The sequence below is a fragment of the Rhinolophus ferrumequinum genome, chromosome 18, assembly GCF_004115265.2.
Source record: "Rhinolophus ferrumequinum isolate MPI-CBG mRhiFer1 chromosome 18, mRhiFer1_v1.p, whole genome shotgun sequence".
Taxonomy (NCBI): domain Eukaryota; kingdom Metazoa; phylum Chordata; class Mammalia; order Chiroptera; family Rhinolophidae; genus Rhinolophus; species Rhinolophus ferrumequinum.
The window spans coordinates 29,686,541-29,708,069 of record NC_046301.1 but is presented as its reverse complement, the minus strand read 5'-3'; the positions used below and the strand labels follow the sequence as shown (position 1 = coordinate 29,708,069).

At 42.4% G+C, this 21,529-nt stretch overlaps 1 protein-coding gene across 2 annotated transcripts in view; it reads right to left on the bottom strand.

The window, feature by feature from the left end:
* The window catches only part of EXTL3 (exostosin like glycosyltransferase 3), a 102,578-nt gene that overhangs the window by 50,998 nt on the left and 30,051 nt on the right, over positions 1-21,529 (bottom strand). The window contains exon 1 of one of the 2 annotated variants that reach the window (XM_033134417.1): positions 5,273-5,548. The exons of the other annotated variant lie outside the window; for it this stretch is intronic. The gene's annotated coding sequence lies outside the window, so the exon portion shown is untranslated. Of the gene's footprint in view, positions 1-5,272; positions 5,549-21,529 lie in introns of those variants that run through there. 2 annotated transcript variants of the gene reach the window in all.

Sequence of the window (21,529 nt, the reverse complement as noted above, 5' to 3'; positions counted from 1 at the left end):
AATGCCTAGAGTATAAACTAATTCCTCTAAGGTTCCCTTGTCTCAAGAAAACATGATATTTATTTTATGCTATGGAGGCATACAAATAAATATCATTTTTCTGAACGAGACAGAAAAATGAAGTGAAAATTTGCTAAGCCATCCATAAATCAGCTTTACGGGTCAGGCTTTCTAGTTCAATTCATGGGTGAACTCAACTTGAGACTCCAGTTTTGCCATCCCTTTATCATTACCATCTTTCTGACTCATCACATCTCCTAACTTCACAATTCCTTGTCCTTCTTGACTCACATGCTCCTTATCCTTTAACTCATAAAGTGTTGGACGAGACCTCAGAGATCTTTGTAGATTCTGGAACCCTACTGACTTATAACTGCCTTGCACACAGAAAGCAGGCACATACAGATTTGTTTTGTGGAGAGGAAGGGTAATATTACCAACATATCAACACAAGGCAGCAAGGCTATTCCCAAGACTTCCTTTTGTGTTACCTCCAAGATTTCAAGCATAATGCTTTCCTTGAAAGCCCCCCGACCCTTAATTTTCCATTGAATCCATTAATAATGGTTTGGGTCCTCATCAACTATTTTCTCCATCCTAAGCCACAGCGTTTTTACATTTTACAGCTCTACTTCAGAAATAAAGAAAGGAAGTCATGCTAAGAAGAGTAAGTCAGTCAAAGCTGGGGGTGGAAATACAGGATACAAAAAGACTTTTGGAATCTGGACTATCTGAACAGATGAAATTTCATAGAGAGAAAGGCAAAGTTCAGCACATAGATCCCAAAACTACATACATGGAAATGATTTCGTTTATCAGAAGCACACACACACACACACACACACACACACACACACACACAGAGTTGTGATTTCAGTTGACTATAATTTCAGTGAGTCAAGAATAAAAAAAAGAATATACAACTGCTTGGGGGGGGGAAGCACCTTATTTTTCTGTTGTTTTTGTTTTTGTTTTTTTTAAACATAGTATCAAAAACAAAGGAGTAAAGGCTACTGTTACTCTGTACTCTTTTAGGCAACATTGTATATTGAATAGCAATGCTGTGCTGAGTGCCACTCTTTAAGAGGGCCATTAACAAAGTAAATGAAGGGCAGAGGACTAAGAATTGATGAGTGGATTTAAAACTAGAAATTAGAAACAGCTGAAGGAAATAGGATACATATTTATCCTGTGGAATAGAAGATCTAGGAAAAGGACGGCAATCTCAATGACTACAAAGGCCCTGAAAGTAAAGTACATGAGTAAAGCCAGCAGAGAGAGCTTTTAGCAAAACGGAGTGTGTGTGTGTGTGTGTGTGTGTGTGTGTGTGTGTGTGTGTGTGTGTGTGTGTGTGGAGAGACGGAGAGAGGGGGGCGGAGAGAGAGAGAGAGAGATAGAGAGAGATTACTGCCATCAGAAATGTGAGCTCTGTATCACCAAATTCTCTAATTTTTCCTCAAGTAAAGCCAGAAATAGATTTTTATGTGAAATCTCCCCATTTCTAAAAGTTGGCTCCCAATTTGTTTTTGTGTAACTTGGGCAGCCAAATGATATATTCAGAGGCCTTTTCTGATCCATGCACACCAGTTTGCAACTCATATGTCTTAGGGAAACATTACGGCTACCTTCCAATATCTGAGGAACTATCATAGAGAATAGGAATAGACTTGTTCTATATGACACTAAAAGGTGACAGAGAGGCAAACTGCAGCTCCATAAGGAAAATCCTCCTAAAAACTATTCTACAAATTAGAATGGGCTGTCCAGGGAGGTCCATGTCATTGTAAGTATTCAAAGGGGGTCAGGTCAGTAAATATTATTGGTCAGTAAATATTAAGTTCAAGAATTCTGCCACTTACTATATCTGGCCTCGGTCAAATAACCAAGCCCCTGAAGGCTCAGTTTTCTTTACTACCTTCCTTTGTTCCCCCTCAAAAAAGGGAATATTGTCACATTTAGCCTCCTATCTCTTGCAGTTAGTGTAAAGATCAAAATCTATGTGACAAAAAAATTATACAAAAGTACTATATGATGTAAAACAACTATAGCAATTTAACACATTATAATCCACCATCACAATGTATTTATGTATGTCTTATCTCTCTAATTATATAGGCTAAGGGCAAATTCCCAACCTAATTCATTTTTTTCCTCTCCCTCAAAGTATCAAATATTTGTTGAAGGAAAATGTTTACAAAGAAGTTGGAGACGTAGGTTAAACTGACAACAATATAAGAAGACAGGATAACAGAGAAAACAGTGACCAAAGCAAACATCCAGAATGTTAATCATTAATGTCACTGACCAGTCTAAAAGGTGTTGGGCAGTCAAATGGAGGAATAAACAAAAGTAATGACGTGTGTGAGGAGGTGATACTCTAGGGCAGGCATTGGCAAACTATAGCCTGTTTTGTAAATAAAGTTACACTGGAACACAGCCTTACTCGGTTATAGGTTGTATGTATGCATGGATTGCATAAGTCTTATGTATATGCTGCTTTCACTCTATGACAGCAGAGCTGAATAGTTGTGAAGCCTAAAATAGTTACTATGTGCCCTTTACAGAGAAAGTTCACCTACTTTTCTGTAAAAAACATTCTCAGGTTATAAACCACAGAGGCGGCTGGTTACTGAGACATAGTTCATCTTCCTATGGCTTCATCCCTGGAATTTTAGTGGGTCATTTTGGTACATGCGAGCAAAATTCTGCACACTAAAAATATTATGCCCTAAGTGTAGAGGAGAGAAACATGTCACTAAATGGAGTCTCCATATTCCTCTTACGCGTATACTCAAGATTACAAAAATTTTAATCGTGCTCCTCTTCCACCTAGTAATATCACCAAAGAAATTCAAAAAATCCGAAATGTACAAGGAGTGAGGGACTGGTTCAGGCAGGAAAAGATCACACTTACAGGCGGCTATGTCCCTCTTGAGTTCTCAGACTCCTTCTGCCTGAGCTCCACGACTTTCATGGAACCTATATATACGTGAAAAATCTTTTCTTTCTTCTTACTCTATCATTACAGGTTTTCAAAAGAAACAGTTACTGAAAATTAAGAGGAAACAAAAATAAAATGGAAACATGTTAACACAAGTTATCTGAGCTAAACTTAATATCCAGCAGAAATTACTACAGTTTTAGGATTTGATGAAAGATTCATATTCCTTGCCTCACTCTGAAATCACTACATGCAAAGACACTCCGATCTCTGCCAACAGTGGATCTGGACGGATCTTCATTTTTCTCCTAATATCTGACCCCACTTCTACTTCAGGCAATATCTCCAACCCTCCTCCAGAGGACTGCTTACCAGTCTCACCTCAGATGGGGGGGCCCACACACCCCACTGCCACCTCCTCACTCCTACACCACCTTCAGTGACTTTTCATTCAACCACTAGCTTAGTGTCCTGAGGGAAAGGCACGTCCCTATCTAATCCCCATACATTCTTCTGATGACTTCAAACCATCCTTTGAGCCTTCCCCACTCTCTTAGAATTCCACGTCTCAGGGTTACCCTAACCCCTGACTCATTTCTCTCTAGCCTGTTCACTTAGTATTGTCACTCACAGGTTATAACTCTGAGGCCTAATCATTAAGAGATTCCAACTACACACCAAGCATTTAATGCCAGTCCTGCCCCTCCAGAAAAGTAGAAGTAGGGGAAGGAACATACATGCTTGTCAATCTTCTGGTTAGTATGTATGCCCCCTGAGAGCAACAACCATATTTTCGGGTATTAAATAAATGTTTCAAGTATTCTGAAGATCCACGACTCTAATTCTTTTCCAAAAAGCATTTAAGCTAGTTTCCCACGTACTTAGGAGTACTTATGATCCCTCAGGCTCCCAGAGGATAAGGTATTTTTAAGACCAAGTAAGAGTTTAAGAAGATGGCTCTTTTCCATCATGAAATATTTAAAAGTCCCCGTGCTAAATAAGTTGGTTAGAACACTTAGCTTCACTCAAGTCTATCAAGGCCCCGATATCCCAGGGCACCCTGATACAGTTTTAATAACTGTACCAGAGTGCAAGACTAATTGCTGAGCAAAATAGGGGAGAATGCAGACAGTGTGCATGACTGCAACACACAAAGACTTTTTAAAAACAAAAGAACACATGGAGAGCCCAGGCTTCAAAAGTGAAGCTACCTAAATTGGAGGAAAAATAGGACAAAGTGACAAGAAATGCTAAAGGTGTTTCTTAAGTAAATCACATATGGGGAAAAAATGGACATGTGCTGTTCTGCGTTTCCTCCTCCTCCTCTGGAGTCCAACCAAGAGGAACTGATGAAGCCCTTAGAATTTTTGAAAAGGAAAGAAGAAAGGACCAGGAGAAATCCACCAAATTCAAGTCCTTTAAGAGCCACAGATACCTAAAAAAGAACTGAACCATCGGCTCAATGTGGAAAAGGGATTAGCACCCCAACTATAGCCTGGCACCCCCGCCTGATCTCCGAAGGGCTCCGGATTCATACTACCTATCCCCTGCAGCGCGCGGGTCGGGTCCTCAGCTGCGATTTCAGTAGTACAGGCATGCACCCCGCAGCCTCTCTCCTGCCCCGGCAGCGCTAGGCCCATCGCTACACAGCCTGGGCCTGAGCCCCAGATGTACAGCACAGCAGCACCTGGACCCTTGGACAGGAAGTGGCTATTTTGACTGTGGGCTCATCATGAAAGGAGGTGAGCTTGGCAAAACGAGCCAGAGGAAGAGCAGCTGCAGGCGACTGGATCTGAATGCAGTGCAAAGCAGATATGGGGGTGTGTGCACCGGAAAAATGGGAGGGGGACAGTCAGGGAAGCCCCTTCGTCGACAGCAGATGCTCTATACAAGCAGCTGGATCGCACAGGGGGGCAAAGGAAGGGTGGAGGGCTTTATGGCGCAGAAGAGCTGCACAGCTGAAGCCGAGCTTTCAGAAAAAGGTGGAAGTGGGTGCGAGGCAAAGCAGGGCTGTAGGGGCCGTATGGGGGTGTTGTGTTTAAAACCCCACGCTGACCTGTTAACCCTCCTTGCTGGTGGCTAAGGCCCTAGAGGTCCCCTCTCCAGACCCCCGAGAAGTCTGGAAAGGCCTACGCCGAAGCCGCACGCCCCCGCTGCGCTGGGCAGCAACCAGCCCGCTTGCTCCGGTGGCCCCCGCACTGAGGGACCCAGTCCCGCCCGCCCGCCCGGTGCCCTGCGCTCGGAGCAGCTCCGAGAACTCTACCCCGAGCCCCTTCCAGGCCACCGCCCGCGGCTGCTCCGGGCTCCCGCAGCTGCCGCCAGGAGTCCTACCGGCTTCCAGTTCAGGGACCAGCCGCCACCGCCGCCTGCACGAAACTCGGGTTCCCAAAAGCCGCTCTCGCCGCCTGCTGCCCGCCTTGCAGGCCGCGCGGGATCCTCCGCTCCCCCTGCCGGCGGGCAGCCATTTCCGACAAGCGACTGCGGAACTTGCCGAAGTGCGTCGGGCCGGAAATGGCCGAACCCGGCCGCCGGCGAACGGCTGGGGGCGTTCGAGACTTTCCGGACAGCGCCCGAAGGGTCGCGGACGCCTCCCCTCCGCCGCCAGCCTGGCCCGGGTCCCGCAGCCGCGGCGTCGCAGGGGATTGTGGGAAACGCCGCGCGGGAGGGGCGGGCGCGGGGGCTGCGAGTGGAGCCCTCGCCTGCGTCCTACCTGTGCCCCTTACCCTTTCGGGAAACCCGGTCGAGGGAGTGCGGAGAGCACGCTCTCGGCTGTGCTGGAATGGCTCCCCACTCAGAGCCTCGGCCGCTGGGAGCGGCCCGTGAAAGGCAATTCTAAAAATAAACCCGTCCCCATACACAAGGCCTTCCTAAATGAGCTGACCGGTCTCCAACACAGGCCTCGAGTTTTGAAACACTTGGACTATTTCACCACAAAGGGAAGGCCGCTCGGCATGAATGCTTATGAAAAAATCCTGCGGCTTTGCAAAAACCAGCTTCATCCAGTCCTGTGGCCAGGATCAACCCAAACTGGGAGCAAAAAGGAATACCGTTTGAAAATACTTAAAGCCAGCCCCTGTGAACCGAAAAGTGTACATATCCTCCAGTCCTAAGAGACAGGTGACTGTACTTCCACACTTGCAGAGCCAGGACAAGACGTTTAGAGAAATGATGGGGGTGAGCGAAGGAATTGGACCAAACCTCAAAGGCACAACTGATCATTATTAACTCAGGGATGAGTCAAAACTATGATTTAAAATCTATGCCTGCAATATAATCTAAGATCAAATTTGCTTCAACGTATTTTTTTTTTTTTTTACGTTTTAAATCCCCAAACCACACCAGGACCTGCGGGGGGGCTGCCTGCTATCCCAGTGCTTGGGTGGTCTGATGCTTTGGATAAACTACAGCCCGAGATGGCTCCACAGCTGCCACATCCCATCTACTTGGTGGAGCCCAGGTCAGTGCTTGTAGCTAGGAGGACTACAGAACCCTGCCGATTGCCTAATTTCCCACAGGGGACATTTTGGACTAGGGATTTCGTTTGCAAAACAAAACTTTAAAAAACCTAGCAACTTGTTTTCCAGAGCACACTCCATCTCTCCATACCCATCATACCCTCCTCTTTCTGACCCTTTTTCTTCTCTTTTTCCTGACATCTCCTTACTCTCCCCTCTCCCGGTTTCCTTTTCCCCCCTCACACCTCACTCTTTTCTCTCCTTTCCCCATTATTTCTATGAACTAACATTCAAAGTCCTACCACCATTATAAATGTACAAAAACAACCCCTTTCTAACTTGTACCAATTTTACTGAGGAAAGTCAGAGAGAGGGAAGCAAATTTTTAAAATCAAAAGCATTTCAAAAAATGAAAATGGATAAAACTGTTAACCATATATTACAAATAGCCTAAGTTGTCCTCTCTCTCTCTCTCTCTTTTTAACAGTTCATCTTCTTGGCTTTCCTCCAGAGGTCTGCAGCAGGCAAAAGTCTGGCAGTGTGGGAGGAGATACAACAGAAGCCCAGGAGCCACAGAAAGAATTAGCAGGTATTAGTTCATCTCCACATTGACAAGAAAGGACCTGCAGAGAGCGGCTACCGGGAGGACCCTGCCTGCCTGTCTTCTTCTACAGCTGAGTGACTTAACATTTTGCTGCCCCTCATATCAATTTATTTGATTCTAATGAGTCAAGCTTTAGGAAGTAAAAGGACACCCAATCAAAATCTGGTGTAGCCTGAATTCACTGCAGCCCTGGTTGCTGCTGACCACCCTCCTCCTTTGGATCTTGTGAGCCTGTCCTCCCACTTTTTTTTCCTCTCAAACAGTTCTAGCTCAGACAGTGCATACTTCTAACTAGACATGATTGGGCTCCCTTCTTTTTCCTCTCCACTCTTCCTTGCCAGTGTCGATCAGTTTCCTTGCATCACCTCCGCTTCTAAGCAGATCCCTCACTGCAGCGCTCCAGTCCCTGTTTTCCAGCTGCACCCCGGGCATCATCCTATTAATATATATGTTATGAATACTTAATTGCCAGGTAATAAACAAAACCTTTTATAGGCATTGTCTCATCTGAATCCTTACAGGTGGGTATCAGCTTATAGATAGGGAACTGAGACTTAAAGAGGTGCCCCCGATCACACAGTGAGGTGCAAAGTACAGATGGAACCCCAAGTCTTCCTAACTCCAAAGCCAACATTCTTGACCAGAACTATCTGGTTGTCACACCAGGACCTTAACCTTAGTTTAACCCACACTGAATTCATCTTTATCCCTTCCCCCTTGGCGCTCCTCAAATGTCCTTATTTATAATAATGTTACCATTATCTTTCCTAACACACAAACTCAAAACCTAGCATCACCTTTGACTTCTCTCTTTACCCCCCCCACCCCCCCCCACCCCCACCACAGTAAATCAGTTTTTCAAGACTGAAAGCCATTACCTGTCCGGTCTCTACCGTCCCTCCTCTGCATTCCCACACCTGCTTCCCTAGTTTGAGTCCTCATTACTCCTCTCCTAAACGCTCGCCTTAAGATTGCAATTTCTGGCTCATAAAATACAAACACATTTACAGGAGTGCTTCTCAAGAAAGCCCGCCAAGGCAACAGGATCCACCGTGAAACTCGCCTGCACTGATCTTTCCTTACTGTCATCTTTTATAACACTTCTTGTCTCTACTTTGCATTTTGGAGTTTAATCAAAATAGTCTTGCATTGTGATGCAACAGTCATATATGTAGATCTTGATCCGTTTCAAGGAAGCAGACAAGAGCAAAAACCAGTATGCCTTTGGTACCAAACAGCGGGAACCTATGAGGTCTTCTCTCTAGAGCACAGGGACTCAGCAGTGCCCAGTCTCTATCTTTTGGTTACAAATTTTAAACTCCCAGAAAAGAGACATGATTGGCCTGGCTTGGGTCCCGAGTCCATCCCTCCGTCAATGAGCTTGGTGAAGCAGCAGGTCAAACTGCTTTAAACACAGCATGTGGAACCTCTCCTGTATATACTTGTCCCCAGAAAAGAAGCAGGCATACCCCCACCATTCATTCGTTTGTTTGTTCATGCATTCCAGCAACAGATAGTTGAGCACCTATCAAAATGTATCAGCGTTATTTCATGTATGAAAAATGTTTAATACCCTGCCCTCATACCACGAAAATCACAACATAAAATAAGAACTCACCAGATAAAAAGCATAACAATATTCATCCATAAGAGACCATCAATTCAATTATACATGATAGAAGATAATTCACCACACCCCCTAGAAGCCTCTGGTGGTTAAAATAATCAGTAGTAATACATACAGGTTCAACCAAACAAGTTCACAGCAGCACCCTTAGCAACAGACAAAAACAGAAAACTACCCAACAGTCCATCCGTGGTAGATGAGATAGTATAGTATATTCACACAATAGAACACTCTACAGCAGTGAGAACGAATGCTTCACAAACATATACGACAACACTGATGAATCTTACAAACATGTTAAGCAAAAGAAGCCAGACATGAAAAAACATATAGGCTATGATTCCATCTATATAAAGTACAAAAAGAGGCAAAACTAATCTACCCTTAAGGAGTAGTGACTAGAGGGGAGCAAAAAGAGCCACGTGGGTGCTAATGATTGTTTCTTGGGGTGGGGGGGGCTGGTTACACAGGTGTGTTCAGTTTGTCAAAATTCATCAAGCTGTACACTTTACCTTATGTGTCCTTTTCTATAGGTATATTAGTCAATAAAAAGTTTTTTAAAATAAGTAATTAATGGTCAAAGCAAGACACTTGTAATCACCCTTGAACATTGTCACTATGATTCTTCTAGAGTTGCCAGTTATTGCTATCCCCAACCTCACCATCACAACACTTTTTTAGGGACCCTAAGCCACCATCTGCCTTTGGAAAGGGCCACCATTCTTAGCACATGGCCTCATCCCCTCCAGCTGACTGGACTTGCTCGCACCTGGAAACTTGGGAGCAGGGCACTATGCAGCTGAGTCAGGTGATGGAGAGTAGTTCATCTAATAAATTGCATAGATTGGGGGGAAAGAATTTCCGGACATATGCACAGGGATAAGCCAAGAAAGTTAGTCTGCAGAAAATAGAGGCAACTCACAGAAGGAAGCAAACAAACCCGTGGCAGATGGAGGGAGAAGCCCCAGAGGCTGCTCACTTTTTAGTTCTGGTATGTGTTCCCGCTGTCACTGGTATCCCTGAGACTGCTCGTGTAGCCTTGCCATTAAAAATAGATAAATAAAAACAAAATTGTTTTAAAAACCTTTCTTATTTAAGCTAGTGTGAACGCGTATTGGCACGTGTTGTCACATTTAGTCCTTAACAACCCTGTATAGTAGTGATTCCCATTTCACAGATGAGAAAACTGAAGCCCAGAGAAATTAAGGAACTCGCCCAAATCACACACCTGGTAAGTGATGGTGCAGGATTTGGCCTCAAGCAGCCTGACTCCAGAGCCTGAAATCTTAACAATTGTACTACACTGCAATGCAAGAGAAATGCTGAAAACGTGAATTGTGTGTTTCATTACTGCATTTAACTAAGGCATCGGATTCTGTTAAATGAGTTCAAATGTGGAAATGACACAACCCATTAAGAGACTGGCTGTCTAAAGAAGTTGGTAAGCATTTCTTTCACAAGGAAACCACAGTTCAAATTGTAGATGTTAGAGGCCTATAAGATGCATATTTTATAAATATGACAAATTATATTAAGCAAGGCTGTGTTCTTATACCAGGAAATTGCCTATTTTGTAGATTTCAGCAAATGCTCTTTTAGGGGGTCCCCACTGATTACCTATTCTTCACAAAATATTACTATCCAGAAGAAGGGGGTGTTAGTCCTATGAAAGGAGAAATGGATGATAAAAGTTACTTCAAGTCATCGGGAGGGAGGGGCCAGTGGTCATTTTCCATTATGATGGCTGCAAGACCCACAATCTACTCAGCAAGTCGTTTAGATCAATCACAACCAAGCCACTGGTGACCCCTAGCAACCTTCAAAAGGTATGATTCAGGAATTATCAGTGCATTTAAGTCGGCTAAGAACTTGTTCTATCTGTAATGCTTTGATTTTAAAAGAAAGTGCTGACAGCCACTATGCAGGATCTTTTCTATATATAAATGATTGAGCAATTTTGTGGCTTATAATTAGAACAATGCATGACAATGTCCAGATTAGAGTTCCAAGATTACTCTTTTCTTTGGTCCATCAATAGCAAGAAAACAAAAGGTCATCTTCTAAGGCTCCACAGAGAGCACTCATTAGCCTGCAAAATGGCTCACTCTGACAGTCCTGGCTTTGATGTGACCCTTTAAAAGAGACTGTTTTTTTCTAACTGGCAGAAAGAGTGTGGACAGTTTGGGTGGTTTGCAAACGATTTGTAGCAAGAACACTGAGTTAACATCGGCTCCAATACAAAGCACATTATTATTGTCAAGAAAGGATTTGTTAACTCATTACTTCATACCGTGTTTCCCTGAAAATAATACCTAGCCGGACAATCCGCTTTAATGTGTCTGTTGGAGCAAAAATTAATATAAGACCCGGTGTTATTTTGCTATAATATAAAACCGGGTCTTATATAAGACCAGGTCTTATATTTTTTGCTCCCAAAGATGCATTAGAGCTGACTGTCCGGCTAGGTCTTATTTTCGGAGAAACACGGTAGTACTCACTACCTTGCATATGGCTGTAAAAAATACATTTTGCATTATTTCACATAAGGAAACTTAGCCTGATGTAAACCTGTTATCTACATAAGACACCTAATCTATAATGACCAATTAAGATTCTAAAAATTAGTTAATGTCCCTTAAATATACTGTATCTGTCTCTAAGTTCCCTTCTTCCTTCAAGAGCCCTCTCGCCTGTGAGTTTTTATTCTCTGCCCATCGTGTCAGCACAGCTTTACAGAAGCAGTCACATTTGATGATCAGTAGATATCAAAAAGCCACAAAAATGTCCTAAGCTTGCTCCTGGAAGTTCCAAAGAAAGACACAAATGTTCCCAAAGGCAAACATGGAGTTACCTAACATTTACCCTAAATTACGCCAGTGAGTAGCTAAAATGTGTGCCATAAGACACAACATGCCACAACATGGCATGTCTGACTGCTTGAGGAACTTCGTGTAACGAGAGCTATAATCGGAGAAAAAAAGAAAAATTATGTGGAGTGTTGATGACTGAGTTCCAATGTCACATTTGTATGCAGCTGTATGATGCCAGGACCGTCCTTACACCAAAAACATTACCCAGAGATTCAAAAAATCAACCACTCACTACTTTCACTTAAAAATGTCTCATGTAAACAAGGCATTCCAAGTAAAAATTGGCAAAATGCCCTAGTCATACTTCACGTCAATTAACTTCTCAGTAAACCAATTCAGCTGTAAAATCAAAACTGAAAAGTCATCAGGATTCCAAAAGTAATCATACTAAAAACTTTAAAAAACATATATAACTTGCTAATAACCAATGGAGTCAATGTATATTTAAAAAAAAAAAAAAAAAACTGAAACAAAAAAACCCCAGTCGTTTTTACTGACCAGATTTTCAAAGGAAAATTATGTAAGTTTTAAACCAATTCAAGGAAGGTTTGCAACAAGATTTTATCAAAGAGAAAGTTTTTCTGTACTTTCATAAATAATGCTCAAGATTATTTTTCAACCTCCATGGTGAAAGCATGATTCTAATGGGACCCAGTCAATTCCAGAACAAAATAAATATCAATCCCTTCCTTCCTCAACCCAAGCCTTCAGCCTTGCGAATGTTATGCCACAGGTCAAAACTGGAACCAAATGAATATGTGACATTTCCACAAATCCATCAATGGTAGGGGCCAAGACTAACAAATCAGAGCGCATCTCTCATGGATAGTGTCAGATGTTTCATCCTCTTATAAAAAGGGACATACATAATTGCATTGTGTCAGTTATGAAGAAAAACATATCTATAAAGAGGTGATTATTTAGAAAAAGGATGGTTGACATAAATAATACAATCATCCAAAAACATGTTAACTGTGTGAAATATACTAAATATGAAAATATTTTAAAAGTTCAAATACTACTATGCATTTGCATTAGTTTATATACATTTAAGTATGCTGAAATGGTGTTCAATATTTTCCTCTTATATTTCATATTTAATTAGCTCAAACACCAAACTTCTAAATATTAGTAGGAACACCCATTAACTGCAAAAAAAAAAAAAAAGACAAAAACTGATAAACTAAATATTTGCCAACTCTGTGGCTTCCTTCCAGCTCATGAGCATAATTTTATAAAATGGCTGTCTTTATGCATCAATCAATCTTTTCAATGTCCTCTTTTTCACCTACTTCGAATGGACTATGACGTGTTTCTACATGCTTCTCACAGTCACCTCTAACGGGACTAGAGCATTCCAGGTCTGTGTTCGTGGTTCCTGAATGACAGTGTGTGGACCAACATAGGATGAAGTTTTCATCAGTCCACAGTTAAATGAGAAAAGTAAAGGCAAGGTAGTGAGTTTTTCATAAAACTAAATTTACTCAACTAAAAGGATTGTCCTTCATTTTGAGATTATGTTCTCCTCCCTTTCTTGTGGTAAAATATGCTTTTATGAAATGATGGTGATGGTAAGTGGCAGCTCTTTCTTTACCTTCCCAAGGTGAAAAAATACTGCAACATACCTATTTTGCCCCGCACACACCAGTTATTTTTTATTTTACTGGTCCATTAAATCCAAAAGTCAGCTAACTACCAGTCTGTCTAACTATACTCCTTCATGGCATTTTCAAGTGAGTCCACAGACACACACACTCAAAAAATGTTCTTGGAAAGAGTTCCGTGGTAACTAGCCTCCACAATGTCCCCAACGGTCCCTGCCCCCGGTAGTCACACCCGTGTGTAGTCCCCTCCCACAGTGTACCAGGGATGATCTATGTAAAAACAACAAAAGTGACGGTATATCACTCCTGAGATTAAGTCACACAAGGCGTTTCAGCTTTCACCGTGGTTGCTCTCTTTCTTCGATCATTCACTCTGAAAGCAGCAGCTGTGTCATGGGCAACACTATGGAGACCCACGTGGTGACGAACTGAGGCTTCCTGCCAAGAGCCACATCCACGAGCGAGACTAGGAGCAGATTCTCCAGCCCCAGTCAACGCTTCAGGTAAGGACAGCCTCACAAAAGACCCTGAGTCAGAACCACCCAGCGAAGCCACTCCCGAATTCTTGACCTATAGAAACCAGGAGGTAATAAATAGTTGTGTTTTAAATGACTAAGCTTGAGGTAACTTGTTATGGAACAATAAATAACTAATGCGACTCCTTGATCCTTCTTCAGCGGCAAGGTGAACAGCTGTCTGGCCCTAGTGCGTTGCCCAAACTGCTTAACGTGTATTCGTGCCTATCTTGGGAGAGAGAAAGGATTAGAAAGGACTGAGATCTCCATTATCCTGGCTTTGGCTTCTTTACCATGACTTTGTTTCTCTCCATTGTGTTTTCCACTTTTCTCATACTGGCTACAGTACTCAGTAAACTGAATAATCCACCTCTAGCAAAGGAATCTATTCTACAAGTTTGTAACCTTAGTTAAAGGAATCATTCTATGGAAACATGGTATTTCATGATATTTTGGAAACCTGCTACATTTCTATGGACAGACTCACTCACGTCAGCTGTCATCTCTTTCCTAGACCCACCCTACCTCAACAGAGGCGCATATCTCACATTCGCTGAGAAAACAGAAGCAAGAGACGTGAGTTCTTAAATTCCCTCTCCCCACCTTTAAACTCATCCATAAATACGGGGGTGAAAATAATTATTATTTTAGCAGCTGATGCCCGAGTTCCTCTTAGGGATAGAAAATGCCTTCTTGAGGAAATTACCTTGATATGACACTTGAAGTATGAAAGAAGAAAGCTTGACTTACAATAAATCTGAAAGAGCGAGGTAAACAAATTTTTTTTAAAAAAAACTAAAAACCAGAATATAAGGACTGAAAGAGAGCCAACAGGAAAGGAAATGGGAGTGGGGTTAGGAGAGATGTGGCTCAAATAACAGCATGGGAGGTTAAAGCTTGGGGAGAGAGTTCTAGTGATGTGGGAGCTGAAAGCGTGTTCAAAATAGAAATATCTATTAATGGACTTTACATTGTGTAGCGAAGGATATAAAATCCCCTAAGCCTTAAGTAATACCTGGCACATGCATAAATGCTTTATGTGAGTGATTTGGGGGGAAATCAAGGAAAAAAGATGGGGAAGGGAGGAGGTGGGTCTGAGTTCTGCCACTGGGTCCGCATGGAACCAAGGAACAAGTACACGGAACTGAGTTATAAATGATGAAGCATTTAGTGGAAGCAGAAACCAAAGCCAAAGAAACCATAAGATGAGCTCTCAGGAATTAACAGAAATCTTGGCATTGAAGCCCAATTAATGTGAAATGGGGACTTAAGCCATTTTACTTAAATCTCAAACACTAAAAACAAACAAACAAACAAACAAAAAAACCTGCTTTAGCTGACATCTGAGTCCATATACACAGATTCGTCACTCACCTGTTCCAGCCTTTCACAAAGGGATGTCTAAAAGTAGGCACTCTTTTTTTTTTAATGGGATCTAATATCTTTCCTTTAGACTTTGCTCCATCGATTATGCTCTCTTTGATAGATATGGTCAGTATCCCCCTCACTACAGAGATTCCCCCCCACACACTGCTTAAACACAGGCTCACACCCAAACTAACACCATCATACAACTCCAGCTTTGAACTCAGAAAGACTTAGATTTTGAATCCTGGTTCTACTATTTATGAGTGTCCTAACCTTGGGCGTATTACTTAACCTCTCTACATTCTCTCAGCTACAATTTCCTCATTAGAAAATGGGGATTATAGTACCTACCGCATAGGAGTACCTACCATAAGGATTATCCTGGATAATTAGGAGGGTAAATCGTTAGTCCGACGTCTGGCAAATAATAAGTCGTCATAATGTTAACTGCTATCACCATTGTCATCATTCACCAAAATTCTTAAGAGTAATCTCCACTGTGTGTCCACTTCCTGTACCACCATTCACTCATTAATCCCCGGAAGGCTGGCTCCTGCCAATCTACTGAAATCACTCTCCTAAATGACCTCATTCATTAATCCCCAAGAAGCTTTTCAGGCCTCCATTTGGAAATCTTCTGCAGCACTTGGTAGTCCTACTCACTTACCTTCTTGAAAGTGAAGGTAACAGTCAGTCCTGGTTTCCCATAACATTGCTCTCGCACCACTCTTTCTCTTTCCTTCACCGACTCTCCCTTCTCCACCACCTTTCAGTGCTAGTGTGCCCAGGATTCTGCCTGTAGCCATTTCCTGATCTCATTCATCTCTCACTGGGGGACCACATTTGTGAAGTCAGCAGCCCCATCTTCAGCTTTAACCTAGACCTTTCTTCTGAGCTCTTGAGCCAAACTGCCCACTACATAGCCCTAGGTGTTTCACAATCCTAGGCAACCAAACCAAATGTAGAGACACTGTTAACAAAATCATTATTTCCTCTACTTTCCCCAATGATTTCACTTCCTTGGGTATCTTTTTTTTTTTTTTCATCATTAACAGCTGTTATCCTTCTTGTCTCCTTTGCCCATTGCGTCCCACTGGCTATTAGACATCGGCAATGCTTCCTCCAGAATCCCACGCTCCCTCTCGGCCCTGCTCCATCCCTCACAAGCCCACTGTGGGTTTTAGAGTCACATGGGCCTGGATTCAAATAGTAACTATGCCACACACTTGCTATGACTGTTCTTGGCCAGATTACTTAAACTTTCTAACCTCAAATTTTTGTGATCATTAAATACCACATGCAAAACAGCTGGCACATAGTAGGAATTCAGCAAACATTCCTCTGTATCTGCTTCCTTCAGGTCTTCATCATCATGGTGTCATGCAATATCCACCTACTTGGTCTCTCTTGCCCTTTCTCCTCCAACTTGCCCTAGAATTCATTTTTTTCTAGAAAGTAAATGTGATACTATCATCGTTGTTTCAAAATCTTCAACATTTTCTTTTTTCCTATAGAACAAAATCCAAATTCCTTACAGTGATAAGTTCCAACCACCTTTCTGGTCCCTTCTCCCCCAGCCCAGTTACTCTAAAGAAGTGGCTGCTCACCAGCTACGTGAGGTACACACTGGCTTGCATCTCTGCACAAGCTGATCCCTCTGGTTGTAATTCCCTTCCCATGCCCAAGTTTTTTTGCCCAACTGGCAAGCTTCTTCATCCCCCTCAAGAACTACTTCAAAAGCTGTCACTTATGTGACAAAAGCTCAGGCAACAAAAGCAAAACTAAGCTAAAAAGCCTCTGTGTGGCAAATAAAACAACTGATAAAATGAAAAAGCAACCTACAGATTAGGAGAAAACATTTGCAAATCATATATCTGATAAGGGCTAATCTCCAAAATAGATAAAGAACTCCTACAGCTCAGGGTCAAAAAATCAAACAACCCAATTAAAAAATGGGGAGAAATCTAAATAGACAATTTTCTAAAGGTAACATAAAAATGGTCAACAAGTACCAAAAAGGTGCCCAACATCGCTAGTCATCAGGGAAATGCAATCAAAAGCACCTTGCTGTGTCACCTCACACTTGTTATGCCGGTTATTATCAAAAAGAGATAACATGTTGCTGAGGCTGTGGAGAAAAGGGAACCCTCCTGCACTGTTGGTAGGAATGTAAATTGGGGCAGCCGCTATGGAAAAGTTTGGAGGTTCCTCAAAAAATTAAAAATAGAACTACCTAATGATTCAGCAACCCAGTATTCTGGGGATATACCCAAGGGAAATGAAATCAGTACCTTGAAGAGAGAGCTGCACTCCCGTGTTTAATGCAACATTATTCACAAAAGCCAGGATATGGAAACAAACTATCCATCAATGGATATTGTGGAGATTATATATATATATATATATATATATATACACACACACACACACACACACACACACACACACACACACACACAGAGTGGAATATTATTCAGCCTTTAAAAAAGAAGAAAATCCTGCCATTTTTATCAACATGGACGAATGCAGAGGATATTATACTAAGCGAAATAAGCCAGACGGAAAAAGAAAAAAACTGCATGATCTCACTTACATCATGAAGTCTAAAAAAGTTGAATACATATTATAGAAGCAGAGAGTAATACATATTATAGAAACAGAGAGTAGAACGATGGTTGCCTGCGTGGAGGTGGGGGAAATGGGGAGAGATTGGGCAAAGGGTACATAATTGCAGTTATATAGGATGAATAAATCAGAGATCCAATGTACAGCATAATGACTACAGTTAATAATAACTGTATTCAATACTGGAAATTTGTTAAGAGGTTGGATTTCAGGTGCTTTCACCACAAAGAGAAAAAAATGGCTACTATCTTTGGGTGAGGAAATGGATATGTTAATTAGTTTGACTGTAGTAATCACTTATATATGCATTTAAAATCATGTTATACATCTTAAATATACACAATTTTTATTTAAATTTTTAAATTTTATGGTCTTACTTAAAGGATGACACCAATTCTTCACTGGTTTATAGTTTTAAAAACCTATTCTATGCACATGCACACACAAACACACATAAAAGGAGAGGAAGAAAGAATATAATCAATGAGGACGTGGCAAAATGTTAAAAATTGATGAATCTGGGTAAGAATCATTTGAAACTTATTTTAAAAATTGCAAAACTATATAATCCTGGATTTTATGTAAGCTTGAAATTATTTCAAAAGAATTAAAGTATGAGTCAATGTAACCATGAGGTAACAATCAAACCCAAGCTGAGGACTGTGTTACCAATCTGGCCTATATTCTAAAAATGTCAATGTCATGAAAAAAGAAAGGAAGTTGGGAGTGAGAGGGAAGAAGGGAGGGCCAGGCTGAGGAAATGTTAGCGATTAAAGGAGACTAAAGAAACATGACAACTGGGGGCATTTGAGGTTTTGCTTCCCAGCAACTGTCATCAGTTACCTTTGGCTCAAATAAACTCTTATTAAGAAAAGGAAGGAAGGAAGGAAGGAAGGAAATGCAGTGTGTAATCCTGGGTTGGATGTTAGATGGGGGGCGGGGGGAATGCTGTAAAATACATTAGTGGAATAAGTGGTGAAATTTGAAAATGGACTCTTTATTATATGATAGCATTATAGCAATACTAAATTTCCTGAATTTAAAAATTGCAGTGGGGTTATGTAAGAGACTGTCCTTATTCTTACGAAACACATCCTGAGGTATTTAGGGGCAAAGGATGTCTGCAACTTTTAAATGTTTCAGCAAAATTAGTAACAATTTTGTGTGTGTGTGTGTGTCTAGAGAGAGAGAGAACAAATATAGCAAAATAATATTAACTGGTGAACCCTAGTTAATGTTTACTATTCTTGCAACTTTTCTGTAAGTTTGAAATTTTTTCAAAACAGTAAGTTTTTTTAAAAGCGATCACGTATGTGAAACATTTTCCCACTCGCTCAGATAGAATTAATGCTGCCTCCTCTAAGTTTCTGTAACTGTCTTTATTTTTACCCTCAAATGTTCAGATTGGGTTGTAATTATTTGTTTAAGCATTTGTCTTCTTCTATCAGATTGAGAGCTTCTTGAGGCAGGAATTCAAACTGTCTTTTTGAATTTACGAATGTTAGGAATATTCTGAGTTAGAAGGAATATTCTAACTCAGGGTAACTTTATGTCGCTGGCATGTATTATTGTAGCACTCTGATGCTACAATTTGACAGCAAAACATGGCTGGACATTCTTGAGATGAGAACCAGAATAAAAAAATGAACCTTTGGTTTGGAGCATAGTATAGTGCGGGAGTTAATTTAGTCAACACACCATTCTGTCCCTTTGTGGAACCTTCAACAGGCAAAGCTGGAAAGCCCACCGCTGGGCCCAGGCAGACACACAAAGCTGCTATGCTTATAAGGGAGAGGTCTCATGCAAGTTGGAGCTGAGTTGCCCTTGATACAACCCCAATATTTGTCCTTCCACTTCCAACATGCTTATCATAGGAGGGCGGCCCCATCCTCGGTGGGCCAGAAGTCTGAATATAAAACCCATGGGTTAAGAGCCCAAATGGTTGAAGAAGGTAGGTGTTGAACCATGCTCTTCCCATCTCCCCATGCTAGCTTAGATCAAGAATATAGGAAACATTCCCCAAAGTGTTGAGGAGACAGCTCCCATCCTTCTCTACCCACTTCCCTTACTTACTTTCTCCTCCTCAAGGCAGAAAAAATTACTTCTATGATTCTGAGATGAGTTACACAGTTATTCCACACTCACTGCCCAGGCTGCTTTTGAATTTCTCTTTCAGAGATGGCTGCCCCACCAGCCATATGGGTTCTTCGTTGCAGGAACGGAGAAAACAGTTGCCAGTGGGTTGGCCTGTGTCTAGGGGGAAAGTTAAATTCATGGAAGAAGAAATAGGAAACCTATTTTGGCCTCGGGACCAAGCTACATTCTCCAGACCAGCTTTAAGCAGCCAGAAAGATGACATTTTAATCCCAGTCTGTTTCCTCAAACTCTATCATCGGATACAGGACTCGGAAAAGAAAGGGACATGAAGGAGTCCACAGGATCCTTTGCGAGTATTTTGATCTCAGTGCCTCTCATGGTGCTTCTTCTATGATGAGTCCTCAATCAATTTTTGTTGTCTTGAACTCAATGTGAAACACACACACACACACACACACACACACACACACACGCATGCACAGAGCTGCGCACAGCTCCCATCCGTAGCTGTTTTTTCCAATCGTACAAAGTGACTTTTGAAGCTCCTCTGGGTTGTGTGAGGGCTGTGAGGCTGCATGGGAGCCGGCGTTAGTGAGCAGCAGAGAGCGCTGTGTCTTTGCGCCTCTCATGATGCACTACCAGCGAGGGATGGCCCAGGGGAACTGTCAAACAGCTTGACAGCAATTCTAGCAGGAAGGTGGTAGAAACACAATTTTAGCACTAATGATCAAACATTTGGGGGGAAATTTTCCTTTATGCTTGACGTGCCTTGTGTTGCTGAAAGCCTATTCATTACTGATCGTTCATCTGAAGCAAGTCATCTCTTTGTGTGTCTGTACACGGAAGTGACAGCACTGGAGGAGCTTGGCAGAGAGACAAAGACTCTTAGGCACAGTGGGGGAGTCGAAAGGTAAAGTAAACAGCAGCTCAAGGAGGTAGGAGATAAAAAACACAAAACAGAAGGAGGAGAAGCTACAGGAAAATCATCTCACTCAAAGGGGCTTTGGTTTTAAGTGGACACTGAAACCCATCTCCAGGGCTTCCATCTTCCTTCTGTACTGTTCCTTTTATCTTGTCCGTGAATTTCCTTCACTAGCCATCCCCTTTCTCTCCCAGGATGTACCATGTCTCCCTGTCTCTGCTACCTCCTTCACTTCGACCTATAACCATGGCCAAGGTCCTTACATTTGAGCAGGAGCCAATTCTACTGTCACCCAGAGTGTGGCCTCCGAGCCAGTTGCATGGGGTGCTTTTGAAATACACTTCTCAGCCCTCCCCGGACCTACTGGGTCAGAATCTCTGTGGGTGGGGACCCAAGATCCGTGTTTTAGCACATTCTCCAGGTGACGGAGGCACACGAGTTGGAGAAGCGCTGCCTGCACTCCGGGTCTCTGCGTCCTACCATTTTGGATTGCTTTCCTCAGTCTCTTTCATGTGTGATTCCCCGAGGCTCTGCCCAGGCCTTTTCTTTTCTCGAGCTATATCCTTTCTCTCAGTGATCTCAGCCACCCACAGGTGGGTTTGGTTGTTTAAACATAGCTATGCGGCAATGTGAGAGTACTCTAGCCCGACCTCTTCTCCGAGCCCCAGAATGTCCAGCTGCTTCGTGGACCTTTCTCCCAAAATGTTGCACAGTTCCCTCAACTCAGTGAGTCTAAAAGGAAGCCAAGAGCTCCTCCGACACCCACTCTGCATCTATCTTAGCGATCAGGGCGGAAAGCTAGCTCTGCCACCCACGGCGGCACCTCACCTCCTCTGCATGCTGCCTCCTCTCACCCACTTCTGCCCGGTCTCCAAGGACAGACAGTTCCGTGCCCTCCACT